The following is a 9,687-nucleotide window of genomic DNA, read 5'->3' on the forward strand; positions in this document are numbered from 1 at the left end:
CCCCCCGTACTGCCCCCCGTGCTGCCCCCCGTGCTGCCGATGCCTCTGTCCCTCGTGCCCCCGATGCCTCTGTCCTTCGTGCCCCCGATGCCTCTGTCCCTCGTGCCCCCGATGCCTCTGTCCCTCCTGCCCCCGATGCCTCTGTCCCTCCTGCTCCCGAGGCAGCACTACAGCTGGCACAAGAAACACCAGAAAACACGTTGCCTTATTGTATTTCCCCCGTTCTCGCTCTGATGATGCAAAAGAGACGCAGCCATCGCCGAGGGCAGCGTGTGCACAGCAGAAGGGGATGTTTCATTTCGTTAACAGAAAAAGGAGCAACCATAGCTCTGGTGACAAACGCCGAATGGGGCTTTAACAGCCAGGTGTAGAAGCAAGGAAATGGATTTCCACATCATGCAATATTATCTTTGTCTCTCCAGTTAAGAATGACCATTTGGTTTCTTCTAGTGTTTTGGAGCTGGTGCAGCATTCTGACAGGGTCTTAGGTACTGAGGATGTCCTGAGGATCGATAGGGCTGCCCTGCTATCCCCCACCAGGCCAAGCCAACCTGAAGTTTTGCCTGCAGATATTGCATCCAGGAGCTGCTGTCCCCACCTGTGGCTCACTGTACCACTGGCCTTGCAGAAAAAAGGTGGGTGGGCCCAGGAGCTGCCTTTACCCTTGGGAGCCTTCTCTTCTAAGGGGACTGCCTGGTAGCTGGAGATGCTGACCTGGGGTCTGTTCTCCTTTGTCCCTTACAGCACAATGCAAACCCACATTTGCATCATGCTGCTGAAGCATCCTCTCCCTGTCATGAAATATTCATGATCACCTCCAAAAGGGGTCCAGCACAGCAAATCTGCGTGTCCCTCTGCAGGCAGGCAATCTGTGCTACAGCGTGGCCATGGGCTTTGCTGTGGGGTCAAGCCAGATCCAGACAGCTGATCTCTGTCTTTGAGGAAATAAAACAGAGACGAAAAGACCAGCAAAACCCCGGAGGTGCTTTTGAGATTTAACCCTTTCCAGGCTGGAAGGCACTGGCAGATATTCTGCAGCAAGCAGCCTGAGCAGCGCAGGAGAGACAGGTCTGGAGAGCACCCCCAATGCTCAAGTTCTTTCTCAGGTTAGAAAGATTGTTCCTGACCGTCAGAGACTGCCTCTGTTGGACATAGTGGAAGCTTCTAGCAGCTTCTCACAGAAGCCACCTCTGTGGTTTTCCCCCAAAAAAAACCAGGCAGAGATTTCCTGCCTGTTTCTGTGGGAAAGCTGGAGTGGTGGCTGCTGTGTTGTTGAGAGGCAGGCAAGGGAAGCTGTTCCAGGCTCTTGACTGTCACCTTCTTGCTGTCTTTTGCTTTGTTCAGAAAATGTGTGCTTTGGCCTCACAGATTAAGAACATGCACAGAAAGTTGCAATTGCAGTGACATTTTATGTCATTTGTTCACTTCTTAGCTCCCTAAGTAATTCTGCCCTGGTGTTCTCCAGTATAGCACATATATTAAATTGAGCAAGAGGCTGCATTTGAAGGGGGAAAGGACAGTGGCACAGGGGAGGAGCAAGATTTCAGCAAGGGAACCTGTGGAGGACTACTGCTCTGGGATATAATCAAGACAAAACTGCTACACTTTTTTTGGACATGAATTGGAGTGGGAGGCATTTGTTACTGCCAATGCAGTTTTCTTCATACCCAGTTCTTCCTCACAAGGTTGAATCGCTAAGCGTTGACAGTGCATCTGTTAAGATTGGCTCTAGAAACCAAATGTTCTTGAAAATAAAAGAAGCGTGTGCTTGCCCTTCATCTTGCCAGCCATTCAGCTCCCAGTAGCACGGAGAAAAGCCACACAGAGCAGCCCACATGCACACAGATGGGCTAAGACTGGCCGTGTAGGGGCTCCTCTGTGTGAAGGGTGCAGCAGGCTGAGGAACAAGAAGTTCCCTGAGGATGACATCAGTCTTTCTTCTACTGACAATATAAAGCTTCAAGTAAAAGTCCCACAGAAGGTCTCCACGAAGAGCTCTTCCCAATGCTTAATTTTCCTCTCCAGGTTTGTGTTTTCTTTTTGCAACTGCATTTCTGTCCTTGTGCTCGGAGCACACAGCCTGCTTCCTCAGAAAGATGCTGCACCCAGCAGACAGCACTGGCATCACCACGGATTGCAAGCACTGGGAGAGGACTTCCCAGGAAAGACAGGAGTATGATCTTCCTCCGAGATCACAAACTCTGTTAATCAAAGGAAGGAAAAAGAAATAGAAAGGCCAATGCAGCCTTCCCACTTGACTCCCTTTAATTAGTAACCATCTGGTTTTGAGAAGAGCTGTCAGCCAATGTAGAGCTTTTGGCAAGCTTCCTCAGTGGCTGCTCTCCTAACATCAATTCTTCTTGGAAATGCTTTACGCCCCAAGATGCCAAAAGGAAATGAAAAACAAAAGAGAGGGCACAAGAGTGAAAAGGAAGAACAAGGATGCAGCATAGCCCAGCAGACAGAGCAAGACATTCCCCAGTTTCACTTCTAGATCAGGGAGCAAACTACAAACACTGCTGGCCACCGGGAAACATTCCACACAGCCAGCCACCTGGAAGAATCTGCAGTACTTCAAGCACCATTCTCTAGCAAGCAATTACAAACCCCTCAGCATTTTCCAGGAGTCTCACTGCTCAGCTCAGTGCTCTGTCCAAACTCCAGCTTTAACAGTGACTTTCTATCTTCCAATTTGCCTTGCCTCGCTTTAATTTCTTTGTCCCAGCTACTGTGCAATGGCACTGTGTGTTCACATGTGCTGCTCCAGCAGGGGTTCATCCACTAGGAGAGGCATAGGCAATTTTACAAATCAAATTCATCATGCTTGGCACTTTCTCCAGTTTTGCCCTGATTCTCCCTGATGCCATGCTCTGCTGGAATAGAGGGGTGCTGCTGCTCTCCACCAAGAGTGCAAAGGGAGCACTCACCTAGCTTTGGATGGCACCAGGAGGCACACTGACTGTTCTGCACAAGTCCCCAGGGATCATCTGACAGCACAAGGCCTTTTGGTCTTTGCAGGAAAATAGCCACACAGGTAGCAAAGCTGGGCAGCAGGAGCTGGCTGCAGCATTTTGTGAGTGCTGCCTTCCTCATTAAGATGCAGCACATGGCTCAAACGGCTTTTAGATTACTCCTTCCTGACTCTAGGACATCATGTATGAGTCAGAGGCTTGCATATTTGCTTCTCCTGATCCCTGTGAGTCCCCAGCACGTGGCAAACTACATTTTGAACAGTTCCCTTGTTGTTCTCACTTTTGCAAAGAAGCAGAATTATCCTCTTCTCTCTTGAACATCATCATCACACACTTACCACTACCTTCTTTCCTCACAGATGCATTCAAATTCTGCAGTGCCCTCTTGCAAGCAGGTGCATCACACTCACCTGCACTCACAGCCCCCCCACTCATTCCCACCCCACTTCCCACAAGGCATGGGCAGCAGTCAGCCCCTTCCCACAGACTCTGGTCATGGGGCTCTGGCACAGCTGAAGGAGCAGAGGATCCCCCTGTTAAATACACTCGTGCTGAGGTACAAAGAGGGAAGATATTTCCAAATGCATTCCTGCAGGTCTCTCCCGTGTGACAAAAGTGTCAAAGACCCAAAGCTGTGAGGTGCTCTCTCTGTACCTGCCCTGTCAGAGGAGCAGAGCTGTAATTTCGTAGCTTTCTGACTGGTAAGACAAAAGCAAGCATAAAGTTCCAAATTAAAGCATCTGAAACCACCAGGGATCTGCTCCTGATTAGCCATCTCTCGTGTTTGCAGAGGGGGTTTCAGCTGCCCTGGTCTGCACAGAGCACTGGGATATCCTCACTGGCTGTCCCAGGAGCTGCACTAGATTTGTGCTTGCCTAGAATTCCCACTGCTGATGGGGCAGCAGGAGCTCAGGAATGCTCTCACATCTGCTTCTTGTCTAAGGGCCAGAGAGAAACACATGGGTGACCAGACCTGGACCAGCCCTTCTTGACACTGCCAATTTACACCGAGGAACCAAATGCAAAAGGCTGTAGATACTGTTCCTCTTTTTCCCAGCCTTGGCTGGGAAAACAAAGCTTTTCCTTGATGCTGTGTGCTCCACTCAAAGCCATGGGAGCCCCTGTGCAAAACTTCTCTCTCGTGCCTCTACTTCAAAGCCTTTCTTCCTTGTTGACTGGCATTATGTGGAGTGCCCAACTGCCAATGTGACTTCAGGAAGAAATCCATCTATTTCTCCCCTTCAGCTCTTAATTAACATGTGGACTTTAATTATATTTCCCATTTTCATGACAAAATATGCCTCTCTCCTCCACTTGCCCCTCCCTGAGATCATTACAAGAGCTCCTAATAATAATCACCATCATCTGTCTACTCTGAGAGCAAGGCAGAGGGGACCTGCTCCGTGTTCCCCAGTTACCCCACCCCATGCCCAGTCCTGTGCCCGGGGGGAGGCAGGCAAGGAGGCTAACGTGTTGGCACCACGCATTGCCAGGGCTGGATAGTGCCTGGAGGCTTTGGCTGCAGTGAAAGGCATTACAATTCAAGAGTGGACACAGAGAAAAAGTAATTTTGGGGAGGAGTTAGGGATTCTCTTGTTTGCAGAAGGAGGATTGGGCCACCCTCTCGCTGAAGCTATGTCCTCCCTCTCCTTACAAAGCACAGCAAGCACTGCTAGGGAGCTTTGCAGTAACTCTCAGCTGGCTCACAGATCTAGGCAATAAAAAAAACCAGGAAAACTTCCTAATGGATCTCCCAGCTCTCATTGACTCAGCCACTAGGGAAACAATCACCCTAGTAAATCACAAAGCATCCATTTTCTGGCAGAAGTGAAAACTGAGGAGGAATCAGTCTCCATCAGTCGTGATGGCAGCAGGCAAGAAGCAGATACAACGCACCCAAGCATGGACCTGGTGCAGTCAGGTTTTCCCTAAACTCAGTGAAAGTAACTCAAGGCACTGCCACTCTCCTCACAGATCTGGGAACCTCATTCAGATGCAATCTGTCACAGTGGGGAGACTCAGTCATACACTACATCAGCCTTGTGTTTGCAAACTCAAAATTAGAATCAGCTCTCAGACTGACTGTTTTATCTGAATGTGCAAGATTCACCAGGTGCTGCTGGCTTTGTCCACTTACAGAGATATGAAAAATGAGATTTTCTGGAGTTGTTACTTCACCCCTCAGGCTTTCAGTGCTCCTTGATGACAGTCTCTATCCCTCCCAGAAGCAAACAGTAAGGTAATATAAAAGTGCATACCAAACTATGCAATGTTTGCAGACAGACAGAAGACAGAGAGCTGCCCATCTCTTCCATTGCAGAGTTCTGAAGAATTAGCAATACCTCACAGAGCAGACATGACATCAGGGTCTGGGGACAGACACAGTAAGGGCAGCATTGAGCTGACCACAACACAAAAATGACCACAACACTAACGACTATAATAGATCCAGATACAGTCCACATGGCAAAGACTGCACAATCCAAACGTGCAGCTGAGTGCATCATGCACAACTTGAACAGAAAGAAGAGCTCCCTGCAGAGCTCCATGCAAGGGCATGGAAGCTCCAAGCATGCCATCAGCACAGACAGTGTGTCTGCTGCTTGCAGAAAACCTTATTCCTCCTCGTAAGTGTGGCAGAAGGGAGACAATGTCCCTTTAAATGTGACTAAAGTGTTGTCAATGGATCTGCCATGGTAGAGGAGTTAATCCCCCCTCAGCCCCTCTCAGCCACTGTGATGGGATAATTAGATGCGAGGGCTCACCACAGATGATGCTCCAGTTGCTTAGCAACTAATGGTTTCCATAGAAACAGCAAAGCACAGCCTTCAGAGCAGCAAGTGAGCAGTGCAGCAGGGCAGGGAAAGATGCCTTAAACTCCTGCACTGATCCTCTCCTCCAGAATCATTCAGAGGCCTAGAGGTATTAGGGGAATGAGAAGGGGGTGCCTTAAAGATACAATATCCTGTTTCAAGCAGCAGCGTGAAGAGAATGGTTTTTATCAGACCAAACCTTCGCTGATACAGTCCTCCTCTCAGTGACTCAACTGGCAGGATGAGCAGGGTTGAATCACAGAGTGCTCTTACACAGAGGTTTGAGCCCCAGCATGTGGGTCACAACATCCTGCTGCAAGCAGCTGAGTAAGATTCCAGCATCAATTCTTGGGCTGGGGTCTGAGAGGGAAACCCACAAAAACACACACACAAACATATTTGTGTTTTCAATGCTGCCACAAAAGCAGCTTTGTACAGGCATCCAGCCTGGCCCTGAGCCAGCAGGCAAAGGAGGTTTCCTCCAGATTTTGCAGCTTCACAATACATACAGAAGTGACTATAAAGCACGGAGACCTTCACCAGAATAAACAGAGGTCAGATTAATTAACCTTTACTCAAAACTATCATCTGGTACTTCCTTCAACATGACCAATTCCTGCTGCTTTATTATCCTGCTGCTCCCTGCCCTGAGTCAGCACACCACTGGTTCTGAGCACCACAGCCGTGACCTGCAGCACCTGCACCAAACACCGTGCATGTGCTGTGCAGCTGCACTGCTGCAAGGCATGATCCTGTCGTCTTGTGAGCCCAGCAGAGACAAGCTCTGTTTGTGTTTTGCCAGGAGAGCTCTGGGACACTGAGACTCAGTGTCACACAGTCTGCAGCAGGCCAGGGATGGGCTGCATCTCTGCCTGCTGGCAAATGACAGCCCCGAGCGTTAGAGCTTTGCAAACCTCTGCAGTCCCGATGGCACAGAAGGAAGTAAAGAAACTCACACGGCACAAACGAGCCCTGCTTTCCTCCCCTCTGCTGCAGCCTCACGCCTGTGACACGATCCCTCTCGAAGAGGGCAAGCAGCCTGTGCTGGGGCACTGGCTGGGGCACCCAAACTCACTGTTCTCTCCTCCTTGCCTGGCAGGAGACTGGCAGGATGCCACTCTGCCATGTGCCATCTGTTCTTGGCAAGGAAATGGAGCCAGGGCAGAGCCCCCTGTCCCGGGGCAGCCAGAATGTGGGACCCTCGTGCTGCTGGAGCCAGGCTGCACTCTGAACCCTGCTACTCAGAGCCACCTCATCCCAGGCACTGTGCCTCCTGCCCCTGCCCCTGCAGTGTTACCTCAGCCTACCCACGAGCCTGGGGATGCCCTTGCAGCACCAGGAGGGTGGGACATCCCATCCATCCCACTGGCCCATTTAGCCACAGCTCTCCTTCCTGGAGCCCCGTCCTGATCCACCCAGTGCTTCAGGAAGGTACAGAGAGGAGACACTAAAAAACTTGTGGGCCATTTCAGACTCTGTCCCCTATGGCTTTCAAAGGGGAAATCAAAGGGGAATGATGTGCTTTGTTCCACGGGGGAGCGGCAGGAAAGGTGAGCAGGAACGAGCCTGGCGGAACCGGTCGCTTCAGTCGTCTGCCAGCTCACCTTTGAAGTGGTTTTAAAAATCAGGGAGGAGGGGCAGATACCAGTTCAGCTCTTTTACTGCAACTTCACAGAACTGGAAGACGTGGAGGGTAAGAGGCCACCTTTTCCCCACCAGAAAATAGTGTACCCTTTCAGAGAGAAGAGAATTCAGCTAATAAAACAGGCTGTGGTGCTCATCAAGTACACCTGTGGAGCTCTCGCATCCTGAGGAGGCTGTGAACAGCCACAATGACAGCAGCAGCCACCTGTGGCACCATCACAGACACTTCAGGCACGGGCAGGAACGACTGGGCACCCTGACACAGCCCGGGTCCTGTGCCAGAGGAGCAAGCATCTCTCAGTCTCACCTTCCCTGTCACTGAGCCTGCCCCTGCGTTCCCTGCTGCTCTCTTTAGCAGAAGGAGGGGTGAGGGCCAGGGCTCCTAACCCCAGCCCAGGCAGATCCTGGGAGCTCTGTCTGCATCACACAGCATCAGCTTTTACTGCAGCACAAGGAGCTGGAGCAATGCCAGCAGAGCAGGAGGGGCCGGGTGCGATGAGAAGCCAGGCATCCACTGCACACTCTGCACTAGGAAGAGGGGAAAAGGACCACTTACTTAATTGGAAATTCGTCTCTGTTCTGCTACAGGGGGAAGAAATTATATAAACCCCACAGATGCTTGGCATGACCAGCATCCCTAAGTGTCCCCAGCACAAACACTGAGCTTGCTTCAGGACAAATACCACTGGCTGGGCAAAGCCCGAGCACGAGAGGGTACCCTGATGCTCTCCTGTTGCCACAGACAAGCAGATGTGGCTCTGCCCAAATTCACAGCTTCCAGGGGCTGAGGAACGCCGGAGCTGTGAGCCAGACTCCTGTCACCACTCTGAATGGAAGGCACAGAGCTGCCTGCAGCAGGCCCGAGGGGTGCCACTTGCAGAGGGGCTGCAGGCCGGGTGAATGCAGCCACTGCCTGCCAGTGCCAGCTCTCACGGCCTCTGCTGGTGAGCCGCAGGCCCCAGCACTGCTGCTGCAGCACTGCCAGGCTGCTCTGCCCAGGGCCAGCAGCACAGAGAGCCGAGTCCTCCCCGGGACACGTCCGACATCCCAATAGTCCTGGTTTGATTTACACTGCTGCCTCACACACTGCCCCGCGTGCCTTTCAAAAGCCATCCCTGGCTGAAAAACCAGCAAGTCCAGAGACTTCACCCGCAGGCAAGGACTTACTGTGGCAGGACTCCTTCTGCCCCAAAATACTCACACTGCTGTGAGACCACAACACAGCTGGGCTCAGGCTAGAACTCTCGAGAGGCAATTTCTGAAGCAGCAGAGTTAGGTGAAGTGTCTGTGTGAAGGTGCACACAGACAATCTCAGGCTCAGTGGGGTCTGTGCCCCAGCTGATGCCTGCACAGCCCTGGGAGCAAGGAAGGCAAAAGCAACTTGTGGTCAAGTGATTTGTGGTAAATGATTAAACCAGAATAGCCAGCTGGTGTGCAGCACATGCCAAGGTTGAATACCAAACTCCAGTGTCAGGAAGGGAAAAGGGCTTTGACTGGGACCTGCACAGAGTCTTTGAGGAAAGCAGCCAGCCAAGCAGGTCCTGCTGGTACCTGAGGATAGGAACAGGGACAACATCAGCTCAACTGATGACTGAGCTTTGTCAGACAAGGTGGAAAAACCGTGTGACTGTAGCATTTCACATCTAGCAAAAGCAAAATCATGCTGATTGATATTTGTGGATTGCCTAACAAGAACTAAGCAAACCTTGATACTGTACAAACTGCCACACTATTGAAGAGGCAAAACGGAGCATCCTAGATTCTCTGAGAAGATTTTCTGTTCAAGAAAAGCTTGCTCTGGTGTTTGACTTATTTTTCAACATCTCATCTCAAAAGACCCAAAGGATGAGAATAGTGACAGCAAAAAGTGCAGAGCAAACCTGCTGTGGGAAAAAGCACTTTACCTTTTCTTTCATCATAAAGAAAAAAAACCCAAATAACTTGAAGCCAAGCTTTTGATACACAGGTCACAAAATTCACCCTTATGCTGAGACTCTCCCCACACCACGGCGCTAACATTACGGCACAATCTTTTCCAGCAATTGCCAAAAGCAACCTCTTTCTGTTTGCTTGTCTCCTTGTTCAGACGAGCAACAACTCCCTGATGCACTCCTCCAGCACAGCACGACCTCCATCCTCCTAAAAAACGCTCAATAGAGGCAGAGTCCCAAAGGGAATTCCGGGCGGGGCGTGGCCGGGCGGGGCTGGTGGGGGCGTGGCCAGGACGGGCGTGGCTGGCGGGGGCGGAGCCGGCGGCC

Source organism: Onychostruthus taczanowskii, unplaced genomic scaffold (genome assembly GCF_017590055.1).
Source record: "Onychostruthus taczanowskii isolate IOZ18803 unplaced genomic scaffold, ASM1759005v1 scaffold43, whole genome shotgun sequence".
Lineage (NCBI taxonomy): Eukaryota > Metazoa > Chordata > Aves > Passeriformes > Passeridae > Onychostruthus > Onychostruthus taczanowskii.